This window comes from Coregonus lavaretus, assembly GCF_964263955.1.
Source record: "Coregonus lavaretus genome assembly, chromosome: 5".
Lineage (NCBI taxonomy): Eukaryota > Metazoa > Chordata > Actinopteri > Salmoniformes > Salmonidae > Coregonus > Coregonus lavaretus.
Genome location: NC_139992.1, coordinates 45,526,713 through 45,547,593, shown reverse-complemented (window position 1 = coordinate 45,547,593; position 20,881 = coordinate 45,526,713). Strand labels below are relative to the sequence as shown.

Sequence of the window (20,881 nt, the reverse complement as noted above, 5' to 3'; positions counted from 1 at the left end):
TTGTCCATAATGTAGAGGCCTCTGGGATCTTCATTGAAGAGGTAAGGAAGGAGGAAGATGGCTACTGTGACAAATTCCTATAAGGTTTTAGAGAAACCATTAATTAAAATGAACTTAAGATGATACATGTGATCTGCATAACATTATGAGACAAACCAATACCAATTGTACAAATAAGTGAGCAGTTCAGTCATCTGCGCCCAACGCGGCTAGCCTTTAACATATTATCTTACCTCTTTGTTGATTGATATCCATTAAATTGTATCCATTTTATTTTTTAGAAATAATTTAAAAAGGGATAAAGTGTCAACACATCCATTTGCACAAATATGAAAAGATAAATGGTATCTTCATAAAACAATATACATTTAGATCATACAAGGGAGAAACCTTACCTTAAATTGAGGAGATCTTTTCAGATACCTTAAAAAAAAGGTAGGGGCATGGATCAGAAAACCAGTCAGTATCTGGTGTGACCACCATTTGCCTCATGCAGCGCAACACATCTCCTTCGCATAGAGTTGATCAGGCTGTAGATTGTGGTCTGTGGAATGTTGTCCCACTCCTCTTCAATGGCTGTGCAAAGTTGCTGGATATTGTGGGAACCGGAACACACTGTAGTACACGTCGATCCAGAGCATCCTAGGGAAAAAAACGAATAGGGAATGAGTGTAATGGTAAAGAAGGTGGAGAACGGAGTTCAGGGAAACGGTTAAACTGAAGTGAATGAGAGCAGAACAGCTACAGAAAACATTGAGGAGGGGGAAAATGTTATTTCCTGTTCAGATGGATAAGTGTTTGATATTCATAAATAATAACAGTACCTGCCTGTGCAGAAGAAGGAGGAGGGGTTGTCATGGCAGGTTGACAGCGATCCAAAAAGTGCTCCCTCGCCTATATAAGTACACAAAAGACATACACACTGTCAAAGTTGCGTCAATTCAAATCTGGCATTAGGAACAAAAGAGGTCAACACGACTTCTAAGGTATACTAGTTATTTTAATTAATGCAAAAACCTTCAATGGTAAATATGATGTTTCGTATATACGGGCTCTTTGAAATACCTCGCAGGGCACCCCTTGACCTTTTACACATTTTGTTGTGTTACAAAGTGGGATTAAAACAGATTTAATTGCAATTTTTTTTGTCAACGATCTACACAGAATACTATGTGATGTGAAAGTGGAAGAAAAATTCTAACATCTGTAAAAAATGTATGAAAAAAACCCCACTAATATATCTTAGCACTGCTAAGGTACACAATAGTAGATTTTGGTAGAAGGGGTAAATTGGTCATCAAAAAGAAAGGAGAACCAAGGCACTCTTCAAATAATTAATTAAAATGCCTTTATTTGTATGGTATTTGTATGGTAGTACATAAATATGATATTACAATGTCCTCTTTTGAATTTCCAATCAACCCTGATTAGAAGAGGGAGGGGTTACAGATTATTATAATTTTTTTGTCATTTAGCAGATGCTCTTATCCAGAGCGACTTACAGGAGCAATTAGGGTTTAGTGCCTTGCTCAAGGGCACATCGACAGACCTTTTCACCTAGTCGGCTCGGGGATTAGAACCAGCGACCTTTCGGTTACTGGCACTACGCTCTTAACCACTAAGCTATCTGCCGTAAATTCATTGGACAACACCTAGTAAGCAATATTATACCCATTAAAAAGTGAAATACTGTAGATATGTTACCAAAAATAGAAGCATCAGAACCACCAGAAAGGTAGTTCTAACCTTGAACATGACTGGGCAAAATGTTAAGAACAGGAGAGCCATCCATTCTATAGTACACTAGAAAACAGAAAACATGGACCAAAACAGTCCAAACATAGCTGAGGGCAACAGAGCAAAAAGAGCAAAACATCCACTAGATGCCAGCAAAGGGACCTCTCACGATCCTACAGGAAAGGTGAGACATCTTCATTTAAACTAGGGTACTTAGTGGCCTGTTGTCAATCCAAAAACGTTCCCTTTGGTTTAGCTGTTTAAGACGGTCCCCTTTTCTAATTGAGGCCGGAACATGATCAATACCCATAGCTTGTAGGGAGGCAGGGTTGCCATGGTGTAAGGACATGGAGTGCCTTGCCATGGGGTAGTCTTCATTGCCTACCTGTATGGCGTACTTGTGTTCCGCTAAGCGGTCTTGAAGGCGTGTCTTTGTCCGTCCAATGTAGAACACCTTGTACTGTGGACATTCCAATCTGTAGATGACATGAGTGGTTTTGCAGTTAATGAAATGCTTGACTTGATACTCCATTTTAGAAGCTGTGTCAACAAAAAACTTTTTCTGTGCACTATTTCTGCAAATATTTGTGGTCTAGCCAAGTTTTTTGAGAGTCACCAGGAAGATAGCTGTGGACAAATTTATCATTTAGGGTAGGACATCTTTTAAAGCTTATGACTGGTGGCTCTGGGAAGACTTGGCTTAGTAGCGTATTCATTTTAATGATTATTTTAATGTTCTCTGCTTCAGTGCTGTATTTTGTAACAAAGTACACTCTCTCTGATGCATACCGAGGCGCTCCCCTTTGCAACAAGTTCTCTCTGTCAAGTCGTCCAGCCATTTTACTTGCATCTTTCAGGATCTGAGCGCTGTAGCCCCGATTCAAGAAGTGATTCTCCAATTCAGCAGATTTGACATTGTAGTCTATTTCCTGATCGCAAATTCTACAGACTCTTTGGAATTGGTCATATGGAATGTTCTCTTTTAGCCTTTTGGGGTGAAAGCTGTCTGCCCTCAGAATAGTATTCCCGTCTGTAGGCTTCCTAAAGATTGATGTGTGCAAACAACCTTTGTCATTTTTACTGATGTCAAGGTCCAAAAAATTCATGCTATCCTTGATGTACTCCATAGTTAGTTTGATGTTAGGATTAATGCTGTTAAGGTATTGGTGGAAGGAAACAAGTTCATCTTCTGAGCCAGACCAAAACAGGCAAACATCATCAATATAGCGTCCCCACCGTATAATCCGGTCAAGTTTGGCACACGTGTATTTGGGGAGTTTCTCCCATTCTTCTTTGCAGATCCTCTCAAGCTCTGTCAGGTTGGATGGGGAAGGTCGCTGCACAGCTTTTTTCAGGTCTCTCCAGAGATGTTCGATCGGGTTCAAGTCCGGGCTCTGGCTGGGCCATTCAAGGACATTCAGAGACTTGTCCCGAAGCCACTCCTGCGTTGTCTTAGCTGTGTGCTTAGGGTCGTTGTCCCGTTGGAAGGTGAACCTTCGCCCCAGTCTGAGGTCTTGAGCACTCTGGAGCAGCTTTTCATCAAGGATCTCGCTGTACTTTGCTCCGTTCATCTTTCCCTCAATCCTGACTAGTATCCCAGTCCCTGCTGCTGAAAAACATCCCCACAGCATGATGCTGCCCCCACCATGCTTCACCTTAGAGATGGTGCCAAACGTGACGCTTGGAATTCAGGCCAAAGAGTTCAATCTAGGTTTCATCAGACCAGAGAATCTTGTTTCTCATGGTCTGAGTCCTTTGGGTGTCTTTTGGCAAACTCCAAGCGGGCTGTCATTAGCGTTTTACTGAGGAGTAGCTTCCGTCTGGCCATTCTAACATAAAGGCCTGATTGGTGGAGTACTACAGAGATGGTTGCCCTTCTGGAAGGTTCTCCCATCTCCACAGAGAAACTCTGGAGCTGTGTCAGAGTGACCATCGGGTTCTTGGTCACCTCCCTGACCAAGGCCCTTCTACCCCGATTGCTCAGTTTGGGCGGCCAGCTCTAGGAAGGGTCTTGGTGGTTCCAAACCTCTTCCATTTAAGAATGATGGAGGCTACTGTGTTCTTGGGGACCTTCAAAGCTGCAGAAATGTTTTGGTACCCTTCCCCAGATCTGTGCCTCGACACAATCCTGTCTTGGAGCTCTATGGACAATTCCTTTGACCTCATGGCTTGGTTTTTGCTCTGACATGCACTGTCAACTGTGGGACCTTATATAGACAGATGTGTGCCTTTCCAAATCATGTCCAATCTTTTGAAGTTACCACAGGTGGACTCCAATCAAGTTATAGAAACATCTCAAGGATGATCAATGGATACAGGATGCACTTGAGCTCAATTTCGAGTCTCATAGCAAAGGGTCTGAATACTTATGTAAAGAAGGTCTTTTTTTATTTCTAAAAAACTGTTTTCACTTTGTCATTATGGGGTATTGTGTGTAGATTGATGAGTAAAACAAAATAATGTAATCAATTTTTGAATAAGGCTGTAACGTAACAAAATGTGGAAAAAGATCAAGGGGTCTGAATACTTTCCGAATGCACAAGTTCTAATGTCCATGATATTCCTGATCTCCTTAAGTGCATGAGGGTGATAGTTTGTAGTGCGATTTCTTTTACGGTCCACTTAAGTACTTAAAACTGTTTTTATAGTCTCCCACCATAATAATAGAATAGTTTGTTGCTTTTGAGCTCAATAGATTGTTATAAATATTTTCGAAGAAGTGTGGATCATCATTATTTGGACCATATAGATTAATGAGCCAAATCTGTTCATCATCCAATAGCATATTCAAAAGTATCCACCTTCCTTGGGGATCTGTTTGGACAGTTTGCACATTCGGATCTAAATTATTATTAATTAATATCATCACCCTTTTAAAATTTATTTTCCCATGACAGAAATACATTTAATACCAGATTATATAAAGCAAGGGTAGGCCAGGTTTTCCATTGCAATTTTAATGGCAAAGCAAATATACATATTTGCCATGAATGTATTTGAATATTTCTTATGTAAATTAGTGTGTAGTTGCAGCTTTCTTTGTTAGATTAGTAATGCATAATTGACTGTACGGACACGCCCAAGGCCTTGGTATCGTGTGCCCAAGTAATAGAAAGTTAAGGCTACTCAACTGTGTCAGCAGTTGGCAAGGTCAGGGGTGAACTATTGTGATTCGCTAATATAAAGTAGGGAAACTACACAAATATACAGTAGTTTGATCATTTGCTTGGGTTCACAGTGAAGTGTATCCTGTGACCTTGTATACAGTACGCTAATAAACGCTTCCTTGTCATTTTAAAAAACTCTTTCTTACCTTGACACCAACACCAAAAGTGCTGAAAGAAGATTTAGTAATACAACTACATTAGTTGCAATGGACTAAATTTTTGTAATAAGGCTCTAAGTTGTACCAAAGAAGTTTGGATAGAGGACAGATAATGTCATAAAATGGTCAATGTGAAGTACTGAAAGATGTTTCCGGATAATATTAACAAACTTTGGATCTAAACTGACCTTTGTCAGGTGTGTCCATTAGTCTCCTCCCATGACATCAACCCTCACCTCTCCTCCTTTAGTACCTTTAGTAGTTGCATGTTGTATGTTTTACGAAACCCATAGATGAGCATACAATGGTGAACATGTGAGCATCTGATTTTCTAGTTTGCTTCTATGATGATGACCGCTGGATACAGATGTCTTCACTATTATTCTACAATGTAGTAAAAATAAAGAAAAACAACTTTTGACTGGTAGTGTATATATTTGCTTTGCCATTCAAATTGGAACGGAAAACCTGGCCAACACATGCTTTTCATAATCTGGTATGATCATTAACTTGCAGGTGCGCTTCTTGAAGAAATGCGATATCAGTATTCAGATGTGAAAATACCCTGGAACACTTAATTTGCACCCCCCACAGCCGTGAATATTCCATGTAACCAGTCTAATTGGTAGCCCTGTTATATCACCTGATATAGTCATTAATCGTTACAAGTGGAATAGTACAATGAAAAAGATAGAGACGAAGGAGAGAAAAGAGAGAGCAGAAGCACTGAAAAACCACCTGATTAAACACAAGAAAATAAAACATCTATAAGAACCTTGAGAGAAACAGGAAGGGAGCAAAAGCAAATGTACTTCTGTCATGGGAAAATACATTCAAAAGGGGTGATGATATAAGTTATTAATAATTTTGATCCGAATGTGCAAACTGTCCAAACAGATCCGCAAGGAAGGTGGATACTTTTGAATATGCTATTGGACGATAAACATATTTGGCTCATTAATCTATTTGGTCCAAATAACGATGATCCACACTTCTTCGAAAATATTTATAACAATCTATTGAGCTCAAAAGCAACAAACGATCCTATTATTATGTTGGGAGACTATAAAAACGGTTTTAAGCACTTCAGTGGACCTTAAAGGAAATCACACTATAAAACTATCACCTTCATGCACTCAAGGAGATCACGAATATCATTGACACATTAGAACTAATCAGTGGCGATTTTAGCATGTAAATCTTGGTGGGGCAAACTCCCCCCCAAAAATGTAGATGCATGCCAGCAAAGCTACTATACAACACAACACTAAACAATACATTAATTACACTATAACGGTGACAAACGGTGCCCACAAACTGTTAGGGCCTACATAAAGCTGTCCCAACAGCAGAGTCCCAACACCTTACCACTGCTACACCTGGCTATCAGCGGAGCCTTGTCTGGCAGCAAAACAAGTTAATTCAGCCTCATTTACTGCCTTTTCAAAAAACATAGATGATATGGCTGACTTGCTTAAACAAATGTGGTTTCTACTGACAATTGAGATGTACAAACTATGGCATAAGGGAACGACGAGCGGATAAGAGGTAATCCGTCATTTCGATTAAGACATTAATGAGTGAGCTAGGACGGACGTAGTAAATATAACTATTTGTTCAGCACTTTTGAAATGTACAGCGACAGAATTCAGAACATGGGCCGTTCTTACAGTGTTCTCCCTGTACACCAAGTCAGAACCGTAGGATAAATAAAGGGGGCATTTAAGCAGACAATGAAAGCTCTTACAATATTCGATGATTACATTTCGCTAAAACAGGCTAAAGGCAACATGTGCACCACCAAGTCAGAACAGTAGGCTAAGTTATGAAGGGGAAAGGGACCAAATTATTAGGGCTACTAACAGATTACTACAAAACATACACTTAGTATTACTTTCTTAGCTACAGTATACATATCTCCCTGGCATATAACGTCATTTATGCAGCAGCATACAATACATTTTTGGACTCACCTTGTTGTGCTCACTTGAACAGGAAGGTGGCGCAGCAGTCCTTCTTTTGGGCAAATTCTGTCATCAAACTTTGTCAAGTCTGGCATTCTCTGGATTTATGGTGCTTTCAAGACAACTGGGAACTCTGAAAAAAATAAGGTTGAATCATGACGTCAGTGTATTTCAGGTTGGAGCTCTAGAAAGAGGCCCGAGTTCCCGACTTGGAATTCCGAGTTGGATGGTATTTTTTCTCGGTCTGAGCTCGTTTTTTTCAGAGTTCCCATTTGTCTTGAACTCAATGAAGTCTGAGATTTCCCAGTTCCGAATTTCCAGTTATTTTGAATGTGGCAGAAGTCATGCTGGATTGACAGCATGGCCAATGTATTCAACCTTTTCTGGCCCATGGTATGTGAATGTTTATCCTTTTAAGCTTGGAAAAGAGACCCTTAAACCCAGACTTGGATCATACATCCACTCCACTGAATAGCAGGCCAGTGATTGCTTTGCAATGCTTGCAGTTAGCCACTGATTCCTTCCAAACCACTCATTGTTGAATTTGCGAATTCCAACTTGTTGTGTAATGTTTATGTCCAATGGCCAATGAGCACCGATACGTTTTATCTATAATTTCTCTTCATATGACAAGGATTGAAAAGGATTTGCCAGTAGATTGTCGACTTGATTCATAATGATTCATGATGATGACTGCTTGTCTAGCTTGCTAGCTAAGATTTTGAAAGTATGATGTTGACATGATCAGTCCTATCAAAGCTACGGCCAATGACCTTGAGCCTTCTTGGATGGGCACTTCTAATGTAAATCTATGGCAGCACCCAAGGGGCTTGTATTTTCAAGCTCTCCCCATAGATTTTTTGCGGTGACGTTGTGTCCCCATGAGTGACAGAACACTGAGCCAATCACGGCGCAACTAGAGAACATTACCAACCCCTACGCTCCATATTTTCCGCTGGCTGCCCCACCACCACAGAAAGCACTGAGCTAGGCCGAAAAACCTGCATTTTGGAGCTGCCTTACTCAAGAAAGCAAAAAAGAGACCATGTTTGTATGCGGCTTTAGTAACTCTATTATTATTATTTTTTACATTGTTTGCAAACTGATATGTGACACGTATTAATGCCAAATTAACATGCATGCCAAAATAACATGCAAAACAGACAAAGAACAACAACAAAAAAGCTACTAAAAAATTGATAAACAGGCTCTGCCCCACCTGCCCTGAATGACAGGTCACCACCGGAACTAATGGATATACTGTATGGAGGCTAAACAACCCTGACCTAGTGAGATATACAGTACCTTCAGAAGGTATTCACACCCCTTGACTTTTTCCACATTTTGCTGTATTACAGCCTGAATTTAACATGTATAAAATGTAGAAGATAGCCCTATTTGGTAAAAGACCAAGTCCATATTATGGCAAGAACAGCTCAAATAAGCAAAGAGAAATGACAGTCCATCATTACTTTAAGACATGAAGGTCAGTCAATACAGACTATTTCAAGAACTTTGAAAGTTTCTTCAAGTGCAGTCGCAAAAACCATCAAGCGCTATGATGAAACTGGCTCTCATGAGGACCGCCACAGGAATGGAAGACCCAGAGTTACCTCTGCTGCAGAGGATAAGTTCATTAGAGTTACAAGCATCAGAAATTGCAGCCCAAATAAATGCTTCATAGAGTTCAAGTAACAGACACATCTCTACATCAACTGTTCAGAGGAGACTGTGTGAATCAGGCCTTCGTGGTCTAATTGCTGCAAAGAAACCACTACTAAAGGACACCAATAAGGAGAAGAGACTTGCTTGGGCCAAGAAACACAAGCAATGGACATTAGACCGGTGGAAAGTTGTCCTTTGGTCTGGAGTCCAAATTGGAGATCTTTGTGAGACGCGATGTGGGTGAACGGATGATCTCCGCATGTGTAGGTCCCACCGTAAAGCATGGAGGTGTTATGGTGTGGGGGTGCTTTGCTGGTGACACTGTATGTGATTTATTTAGAATTCAAGGCACATTTAACCAGCATGGCTACCACAGCATTCTGCAGCGATATGCCATCCCATCTGGTTTGGGCTTAGTGGGACTATCTTTTGTTTTTCAACAGGACAATGACCCAACACACCTCCAGGCTGTGTAAGGGCTATTTTACCAAGAAGGAGAGTGATGGAGTGCTGCATCAGATGACCTGGCCTCCACAATCCCCCGACCTTAACCAAATTGAGATGGTTTGGGGTGAGTCGGACCGCAGAGTGAAGGAAAAGCAGCCAACAAGTGCTCAGCATATGTGGGAACTCCTTCAAGACTGTTGGAAAAGCATTCCATGTGAAGCTGATTGAGAGAATGCCAAGAGTGTGCAAAGCTGTCATCAAGGCAAAGGGTGGCTATTTGAAGAATCTCAAATACAAAATATATTTTGATTTGTTTAACACTTTTTTGGTTACTACATGATTACATATATGTTATTTCATAGTTTTGATGTCTTCACTATTATTCTACAATGTAAAAATAAAGAAAAACCCTTGAATGAGTAGGTGTATCCAAACTTTTGACTGCTACTGTACATGTTATTCAATCATTGCACCCAAACTGCTCGCGAGGGTCTGCGTAGCCAGGCGCTAAAATAGAACTTGGTTCTATTTGTGACGCTTGATGCGCTGCAAGTCCTGCCTCTCCCATCTCCTCATTGGTTTTTTAGGAGCAAATATTGAAAGATGAACTGAGGTCCACACTCCAGTCCAGTTGGTAGTGGTAATACACCTTAAAGTTGGTTGCCAACGCCATATAAAGTCCAAAGAAGAAGAACCCTGAAGGAGGAGAGATTACTAGAAACAAACTCTGTTTACCCTTGTATCTGTGGATTAACTGTCGGAGTAGAGGACCTTGTGCATTTCAGGTATAATAACAACCTAATGTTAATATCCCAGGACAAATGATCTAGCAACAGCAAGCTAGCTAGCTAAATTGCCATAAATGTTTAATGCTTTTCGACCTGTCCCCAAATTAATATAGTTGGTTCAGAGTTCGTTTTGATATTTCAACCTGTGTGTCCTGATGGCGTCTGGTGTGGGTGGACAAAATCAACATGTGCGCATGCGGTCTGGTCATATTGGACTGAGAGTACAGAAGGAGCCTACAATAGGGAAAAACGACCACTTTCATTCAGAAATGGGGTGAAATCCTCAATAAATGTTCTTTAGATTTAATGCTACTAATCATTGAACATGTGTCGAAGAAAGTGCCACGTGAATTTCTATCTCAATGTTCAAACTGAACTATTTTATAACTCCATCTGTATCCTGGAGGTTGTAAAGGTCCAGTTATAAAAAACAGACAGAGTCCCAGCCTACAATGATCAGTTCTTCATTCAGAGAGCGCTCTGCCCTTCAGAATAACACACAGTCTTTTTACAGTGAGGGAAAGAAGTATTTGATCCCCTGCTGATTTTGTACGTTTGCCCACTGACAAAGAAATTATCAGTCTATAATTTTAATGGTAGGTTAATTTGAACAGTGAGAGACAGAATAACAACAAAGAAATCCAGAAAAACGCATGTCAAAAATGATATAAATTGATTTGCATTTTAATGAGGGAAATAAGTATTTGACCCCCTCTCAATCAGAAAGATTTCTGGCTCCCAGGTGTCTTTTATACAGGTAACGAGCTGAGATTAGGATCACACTCTGAAAGGGAGTGCTCCTAATCTCAGTTTGTTACCTGTATAAAAGACACCTGTCCACAGAAGCAATCAATCAATCAGATTCCAAACTCTCCACCATGGCCAAGACCAAAGAGCTCTCCAAGGATGTCAGGGACAAGATTGTAGACCTACACAAGGCTGGAATGGGCTACAAGACCATCGCCAAGCAGCTTGGTGAGAAGGTGACAACAGTTGGTGCGATTATTCGCAAATGGAAGAAACACAAAAGAACTGTCAATCTCCCTCGGCCTGGGGCTCCATGCAAGATATCACCTTGTGGAGTTGCAATGATCATGAGAACGGTGAGGAATCAGCCCAGAACTACACAGGAGGATCTTGTCAATGATCTCAAGGCAGCTGGGACCATAGTCACCAAGAAAACAATTGGTAACACACTACGCCGTGAAGGACTGAAATCCTGCAGCGCCCGCAAGGTCCCCCTGCTCAAGAAAGCACATATACAGGGCCGTCTGAAGTTTGCCAATGAACATCTGAATGATTCAGAGGAGAACTGTGTGAAAGTGTTGTGGTCAGATGAGACCAAAATTGAGCTCTTTGGCATCAACTCAACTCGCCGTGTTTGGAGGAGGAGGAATGGTGCCTATGACCCCAAGAATACCATCCCCACTGTCAAACATGGAGGTGGAAACATTATGCATTGGGGTGTTTTTCTGCTAAGGGGACAGGACAACTTCACCGCATCAAAGGGACGATAGACAGGGCCATGTACCGTCAAATCTTGGGTGAGAACCTCCTTCCCTCAGCCAGGGCATTGAAAATGGGTCGTGGATGGGTATTCCAGCATGACAATGACCCAAAACACACGGCCAAGGCAACAAAGGAGTGGCTCAAGAAGAAGCACATTAATGTCCTGGAGTGGCCTAGCCAGTCTCCATACCTTAATCCCATAGGAAATCTGTGGAGGGAGCTGAATGTTCGAGTTGCCAAACGTCATCCTCGAAACCTTAATGACCTGGAGAAGATCTGCAAAGTGGGACAAAATCCCTCCTGAGATGTGTGCAAACCTGGTGGCCAACTACAAGAAACGTCTGACCTCTGTGATTGCCAACAAGGGTTTTGCCACCAAGTACTAAGTCATGTTTTGAAGAGGGGTCAAATACTTATTTCCCTCATTAAAATGCAAATCAATTTATAACATTTTTGACATGCGTTTATCTGGATTTCTTTGTTGTTATTTTGTCTCTCACTGTTCAAATAAACCTACCATTAAAATTATAGACTGATCTTTTATTTGTCAGTGTGCAAACGTACAAAATCAGCAGGGGATCAAATACTTTTTTCCCTCACTGTATATGCGTACACACAAAGGACCTTGCTCTGTAACTTTCCAAAGTATGGAATGTCTATCTTTAACAGTTTCTAGCCCCCCTTCCCTGTTAGTGGATTATTGTCTTCTAACTCTAACACAGTTCACACAGTTATACAGTATCGGGGTGGAATATTTTAGTCATTACATTAAACATACAAATGCATCCATCAATCCACCCTTTTACAAAAATGTTACACCCACACACATTTAATAAATATATTTACGAGATTAGTTCTATTACTACTTCCAATCATAGGTCTTCTTTTTGTGATTTTCCCTATGACCTTCACACGTCAGAACCAATAAAAGTTTTATCTAATTGCAGGTTATCAGGGTCCTCCAGGCCTGGAGGATCGTATTCGTCATTCCACTGATCAGAATCTGGAATCGGCCCATATCTCACCATCTGCTGGGACACTGCATTCTCCAACGCCTTACTCACCAACTCTCGGACACAGGGAACAAGACAACAACCACATAATAAAAACATACCCATACAGGTCCCTGTAGCTCAGTTGGTAGAGCATCGTGCTTGCAACGCCAGGGTTGTGGGTTCGTTTCCCACGGGGGGCCAGTATGAAAATGTATGCACTCACTAACTGTAAGTCACTCTGGATAAGAGCATCTGCAAAATGACGTAAAATGTAAAAACTGCCCCCAAAATTGTGGCTACTATGGTTTTCCATTTCCTAAACATTTCATCAAACCATCTGGTCACAGAGGTATTGATTCCAGAATTCTCAGCCCACTACTCGCTTAAAGCTGTTAATCCCGCCAGAGCTCTTGTCACAGTACCGTCTGGTGCTGTATTGTTGGGGATAAATGTGCAACATTGGCCCCCCACCATTCTACAGACACCGCCATTCTCTGCCAGCAACATATCAAGAGCCAAACTATTTTGCCAAGTCATGAGTGAGGTGGCGGATAATTGATCTGAGATCCCCCTCACTGCATCTCTAGTCTGGTTCACAAATCGTTGTTGGTTGTAATAAATATAATTGATCCAATCCACATTTTTATTTATTGTCACCCACCAGAAGAACGTAGTGGTAAAGCCTTCCCCTATTTGATTCATAGCTTAGTATTCATCTGGAACTCCCCTGGGAATGCCAATAGCATCCACCCAGATAGGGCTACTCCCATCCTTGCCAATACTTCTCCTTTTCCTAGTTATGACTTCTACAACTGGCCTCTGATGACTAATTCTAACTGGTTGGACTAATAACACCGGGGTGCAAGAACCTACCCATCCTTTTGGTAGTGTCTGTCGTATGCGTCCTTTGTTGGTACAAGCCCACCATACATCCGTTATAGGGGCTGTAAGGTTCAGAATTCTCTCCTGTGCTTCCGAACCTAAGTCAGTCACATTACTACTATTTCCAATTGACAATTCGTGATGTCTTTGTTTCTCTTTACCCCCATCTGGATGTCCAGTCCCGCCCGGTCTCATATCCCCGTCCCCAAGTATGTTTAAACACTTGAGTCCAGGAACAATCCGCCGTGGGGCCCGAACACAAATATAATGGGGTATTATTCCATTCTGTTGCTTGTTGACATGTACCCCACCCGTTGGCTACGTCCCTAACCCTTATTTTGAATCCTACATTCTACCCTTCTCTGATTCCTATTTTGTAGGTCACTCATTCTTGACGGTCGGTATGTCGGGTCGTTTCTCTTTTACTTCTTAACAATGGTGGGGGCATAGTATAATTGGTGCCGGGAGGTGGTGGATCTTGATGTTGCAGAGACTATGATTTTGCAGAGACTATGATGCAGTTCAGGGTCCCCCATATTCCCAAGAACCGCCACCCTTCTCCTGCCCTTACTCAGTCTGCTTTGTTCCACCCCATACTCACACCCCTAGGAACACACTACAGTGATGATAGGTCGGGGTAGGAGATCTTCGTTAACAGAGGTGATCCCCAGACCCTATTGGTCCAGTTCTTCTCTCTAACTCTGTGTGTGTTCAGTGGTGCTTGTATGTGTTCCTACCTTTTTGCAGTGGGTAACGTGGACCCAGGTTGCTCTTTCTGCTATTCTAATGGCAAAGGCGGTGTCCAATAGAACCTGATAGGGCCCTTCCCAACGGGGCTGCTTCCAGTCTTTCTTCTTTAGGGATTGGATCCACACCCAGTCACCTGGTTGGATAGAGTGGGTCACCTTCTCCTTTAGTTCAACTGTGCGGCACAAAACCTTTGACATACGGGTGTGGTTAATAAACAACCTTCTCATGTGTTTGGCTAGGGTGTTCTCAGTTTCTATCTCTGCCTGCTCTGGTCCTCCTAACTCAGGCATTCTGTATGGTCTACCAAATACTTTCTCAAAAGGGGACAGTCCATTTTTATCTGGGGTTATACTTTATTCATGAATACTATTGGTAAACATTGTACCCAATTTTTACCTGTGCTCATGTGTGTTTTCCTTAACCGTACTTTAATAGTACTGTTTGTTCAAACAATCCGGCCAATTGTAGGTCGTATGAACGGTTGTTTCATATTAGTATTTTCTTTCTAGACTGTATCCAAATAACCCAATGTAACCTCAATTCTTTTCTTTAAGTATTTAGTCCTCTCCTCAGTCTAGTTATCTTTCATCCTACCATCATCCCCCCTGTCAATATTGCCGCATATCTAAACCATGAGTTTGGTAAGATTGGTAAATCATCTTTGTGCCAGACATTATCTCGTAAGGTTGCCCCTTTCTTTTTCCACATGTCCAATTCCTTCTGGGTTGCTCGTTCTTGGCTTTCCTATAACAATTCTTTGTCAATTGTCCTGTCTTCTTTAAGATTCCCCTGACTGACAATATCTGTTCCTTTAGTATGAGCCTCACACGTACAAATCGCTATTTTCTTAGGTAACAAGACTGCTTCTAATAGGTCTAAAATCAATTGTGCATGTGTGATAGGTTTACCCGATGTGGTTACCATGCCTCGGTTTTTCCATTGTGCTGCAAATACATGTACAGTGTTGAATGCATATGCACTGTCCGTGTAAATAGTAACCTTTTTATCCTTTCCTATTTTACAGGCTTTAGTCAGTGCTACTGTTTCAGCCTGCTGTGCAGAATCATTTCTGGGCAGTGGTTCAGCGTCTGTTATGATGAGTTTCTCGGTTATCAAAGAATCAAGGATGCAAGAATTTACTTATACATTCTGTGGAGATTTTATAACAAGTATTTATTGGATCACGGGCTCGTGGGTTCATCTAACAAACGGACATGGCTCTGCCCTCTGTCAGTTGAACTGCCCACACACACAAATCTAACCTCCTTTATACTCTTGGTTATACTCCCTTTCACATACATCTGGCAACCATCATAGCACTCCCTTTCTCTGTTGTTATTACCCTTTGCCCCAGGTCATTATATCCTGTCCATCACTCATACTACCCTAAACATCAGTAATCTCATTTGACATAAGGAATGTAGACTTTCTGGTACCAAACCAATTATCTACTAACTCTTTCCTGGTCCCCACGATACTATGACATAACATCATTACACCATAAAAAACATCATATCAATCCACTTTTTTTTTAATGTTGTGGTAAGTAAGATCACTTAACCCCCATAAGTTCATCTAAAATACAATATTCCCCCTCAGTAGTATATATATATATTTGACTAGAACCTAAACTATGCTAGATAACTGACCCATCATCTTATACATCCATCAACTAAATTGTGACCATCATGGCATCATCCCCACAAATACAAAGATGCATGACACTTTCTAAGTTACATGGATATTATAATCTGACCACATGAATATAAAATTAACAAAAACGTCCGCCTTCATCATCCATGCGCCTCAGATGAACCCCAAGCTTTTTCCTGGTCACAAGGGGCTCTATCTGATCTACTGAGATCTGAGTCATCTGTCCACCCTAACATTCCCATTCCTCAATCAACATTATCAATGTACTCTGACCTGTAATAACATATAGATGAATAATTTATCCTTTCTCTCCTTGCATTTATATTGACTGATACATCTCTAGTCATACTCCTAATACCTTCCTATATGTCTCTAACATTTGCCATAGCTTTATTTAAATTACCAATACCTTCCTATCCAACATGTACCCCCCATATAATCACATATATTCCCTCTTTATCTACTATAATAGCATCCAATACTATGTGATTATCACTTGCATATTGTAATGAATAACATCTCAGACCGAATTGCTTAAAAACCCATGATTGTTAAAATATATAATGTTCAACTCCGACTTTGTCCTACTAATATACCTCAAATAGATACACATTATAACACTCTACATTCACTACCCTGTTAAATCATTACATCCCTCAACTATTCATACTTTAATAATTCAACCAAATTCAGATCATATGAAAATATCATAACCTCATGATAATAACCAATTAAGCACTTGCCTATCAACATAGATATTTACCACTCTAAACAGCCATATCAATATCACCCAATACTTCAAATGTATATAATGACTAATATGCTAATACATTAACCCAATTAATCAACATATTCATGATTTCATTCACAATCCTCACCTTAACTTCCATGTTTAAAACAGTATGATTCAACAATGTCCACTCAAAATAAATCATATAAATGTATCCTAAGACATTACCATAATGTATCACTTTTAACCCATAATATCTATATAAAACATTTCTCAATTTAACAATCAATATCCTTCCTTTTGAAAATAATTATACTAATACATACCCATGATTTACTTAAATCACCCATTAATCTTATAAATTATAACCAACCAAATTACTTAACTCAACCAAATTTAAAATGCCAATTGTTATTGCTTCACTTTATCCTTATCAATGAAAATTAAAAACCCTCAACTTTATCACCCATTACAACTGTCCGAATGTATACTTATATTATCATACATTATAAACATTCATAATTCAATTATGACTTTCCTCATCCTGAAAATAAATACAGATCATTATTTAAATGTATTCTTAATACTATTAATTTAGCAGTGTATACCTACTACCCAAATTATCAAATTTAGATAAATCCAATTTTATTATCAACAAGCAACCCCTTTATTTCTCCCGGCACTTAAATCTTCTTGCGTCTCTTCATTATGTTCTTCACACATCTTCATATTTCAAAATGACTTTCCCATTACAATGTCACAACTTCAATGTCTCATTCGAGTCACCACCAACTCCACAACCTCAATGTCATGTCCATTTGCCAACCATTATACCAACAACATGAGAAATGTTGCATTTGAACAGATCTTTCTCCATTCTCACTCAATGGTGGACTCCTTTCCCACTCCTTCGATATAAAACATGAGAAAATCCTTTGATATCTTCGATTGGTTGTTGTAGACCAGTTGCATGTAGAAGTGGTATTTTACAAAAACGTCTTCAACGCCTCTGATATTCATCTTCAGTCGGTTCATAGTTTGTTACTTTTATTTATTTAGGTTCACACCATGCTATGCCAAATCTCTAATATGCATCGAGACATCATCTGTGTTTATCTCACTAGAAGACAAAACATAACAGTTTAATTGATTTCATATCTAAACCAATAAATCCATATAAACATTCAACATATGACAAATTATTATGTTTCACAATTATTCTTAATGCCAATTTCTAATATACTTCCCAATTTATATTATATAAACCCTTTAAATACATATAACCGAATGGAATGACAGCCAGTTGATTCCTGAAAAATCCTGAATCTCTTGAAATTCTTTGAGGTCTATAGCTCTGTGCCTCTCCTGAGGTAATCAGCCATAACCCACAGCTCATCAGTATCATTCCTCTGACATCGTCTTCCATCACCTGATAATTGTCATCAACAGTATCCTAATTTCTAGATCGTCAGTTTCCTCGTAGCCATCTGTTGCAGTGGTTGACATGATACCTCTTCAATCTCCCCTCTATCCATACCTCCGTTGGTGTAGACTGTGTGATGATGCATGAACCTTCTTCCTTCACTAGTTCTGTGATCATGCAGAGTCCTCCATTTATCACCATCTCTCTGTGGATTGTGTCCTCCTATCAGCGTACCAATATTCCCTGCTGCAAAAACACACAGACAAAACAAAACAATTCCCTGCCGAAGCGGTACCATCTTCCTCCTCTGCGTTAGAAAAGTCCTACAATGGTACATATAGATCTAGTAATCTGTCTCTTTTACTTGCCCCTCCATCAAGGTAGCCATCAACACTTACTTCTATCCCGTAAAGTAATCCAAGATTAGTACTATTAACGAGCAACAGGTATCCCTCATTCAGGATAGCTCCCTCTCTCTTTAGTTATTTTATGGTTGGAATCATATATATTATTACCAAATTATAAACTTCTTCACAATTATCCTTATCATAACTAACCCCCAATTCAGCATTCCTCTAGGATTTACAGTGCGGGTGATCAAGTCACACTATAAAGCCAGGACAGATTGCAGAGGTAATTGAAATCATTCAATGAATTGTTGCATCCAATAGTATACTAAACATTACCAACATTCAAAACATCTCATAAATGTTATGTACCCCAAGTGTACATTAAATCCTCATGACATTTATTCTCATAAGAAATCATGTATACCCATAACTCAGTCAAAAAGAAAAAAACGTCATAAAATTCACTGTGTGTGCTCCTCTAAGACTTATCACCTTTGATCTGTTGAAAAGCCCCTAAAATCAAAATAACAATTCTTTATAACATCACACTAGGTGTGTTGTGTATTTAAAAAACCCAATTGAAAAACAACAAAGAAAAATATCCAGTCCTTACTTAATTAGGTACACAGTAAAAAATGGGGTGTTAATATTTCAGAGTAAAGTTATTTTAACCCAGATAGAGTATTTTCAACATTTTTGAGAGTAAAGTTGCTCTATCAGTGGAGTTAAAAGTGAGTGTAAAAATCTGCAGATACGCAGTGACAATTTCAACTCTACAGCAGTGATGAATACCCGCCACTCTGCTTTGCTGAAGTTTGGCACGTACGTTGGTGGAGGAAGATTGCGAAGGAGTAGCTAGGCCACAGATATTGCTAGGTAAGTTACATCCCCGTTTTTTCAACACCAAACCGGTATTTTTTAACTTTACATAATTTTAGAGTTGTGCTGATGTCAAGGTCATATTTTAAGTTACGAGTTCCATGCGGCGGTCCCCCTTGCAGTGACCTCGTCATCAGCCAGCTAAATTAGCTTGTAAGTTCAGATGGTTGACAGTAATAACTGTTATATGATATACCCATGGAATATGTTTGATATTTTTGTGAATGGCTTGCTGTTTCATATGGCTAAAAATAGGTAACGTTAACTTAGCTAATCAGTTCGTTTGAAGGACACCACCGTTTGGCATGAGCGCAGATTGTGCTTGTCATGCGGTTAGCTAGCTTGCAATCAGTATCGGTAACTGTCTTTCTTTGTGTTGCAATATTTTCACGAATGAAGTTTGTCAGAATGGTAAATACGTAAAATAACGTTCGCTAACAACAAAACATTTATACAGATAGTATTGTTAGCTAACGTTATTGTATAGCTTCCCAGGCTTCCTTACACTAACGTTAACTGTTTTTTATAAAGCTATATATAACGGTAATGTTAGCATGCTTCTGATAGTTAGCCAGCTAATGTTGGTGTTATAAAACGATAACATAGATCACTGATTTGCATGACGGGTTTGTTTAACATTGCTTAACCATTTTAATGGTTAGCTACTGTTCGAACTAAAATGGCTAATGAGCTAGCTAACTTTGACACATAGCTAGTTATTTGGTAGCTAATGGGACAATGTGCCTCTAAACTTGAACTAGCCTACACCCATTTGCTGCAGAAAATGGCAGCTTAACGTTATATTCAACCAGCACAACTTTGTCTACTTCAGCCTTTGTAATTGCAGTGTAACGTCTAAGTAATGCATAGTGCATTGCGTAGCTAGTACTACTGAGATAAATGGATAGTTAGCTAACGCTTAGTTGAACCAGCACTAAATGATGATTTTGAATATATATTTTCTTTGTTAACAGAGGCAAAATGCTGTTGCGTGTTCAGCTCGGGGAAGAGCAGAAATACGTCAAGCTGTCTGAGCTGACATTCAATGCTTTCTTGAAAGAAGGTAGGTATAATAGGTTAAAGCAATACATATCACCCTAATGACAAAATAATACAGCATTAAGCTATTATCTTATGATATCTATTTAGGTCTATAGTCATTTCTGCTGTGCTTTATATTTTCAGTAACATAAAATCAGGTGCAGATCCTTGTCTTTCATCATTTTGTGAACACATGAGGCAACCTTAAGTATGAACTTGGATTCTTGTGAGAAGGGAATGCATGTTTTTCTTTTTTTTCTTCTTTTTTTAACAGTGTGTCTAAAATTCAACATACCAGAAAGCAGAAAGCCAGACATTAAGGTGTATGACCAGTCTGACACAGAAGTTGACTCAGATGTTTTTGAAGAATTAGTAAAGGAGTCACCTGGAACTTTCAGAATCATGCTGGGCAATGGACTTGGTATTCATTCATTCAATTAGTTTTTTAGTTTAAAGGCCAGAATGAGAACCTTTATTGTCTTAAAAATAACAGTTTATTGTAATATGTTTCTATGTTTTGCACAAATTTCATAATGAACAGATACCTCTCATTCATCATCATGCTCTGGTACATCTGATGACACCATCATTCTGAATTTCACTGTGTGTGACGATGTTGAAGAAGTAGCGGCTGGCGAAGGAAGCCAGCCTAAAAGGCCATGCCACATAAACTATGAGGCAAAAGCAGTAAGTGGTGAACATTGCTGTTAAGTCCAATCTGAATGTTGTTTCATCATGTGACA

General features: G+C 39.7%; 1 long non-coding RNA gene across 1 annotated transcript; it reads left to right on the top strand.

Moving 5' to 3' along the window:
• Window positions 1-18,856: 18,856 nt before the first annotated feature.
• LOC311129084 lies at window positions 18,857-20,704 on the top strand. Its single transcript, XR_014613254.1, has 4 exons — window positions 18,857-19,094; window positions 20,072-20,160; window positions 20,413-20,559; window positions 20,680-20,704. It is a non-coding gene; the product is annotated as an uncharacterized lncRNA (long non-coding RNA).
• Window positions 20,705-20,881: the final 177 nt, after the last annotated feature.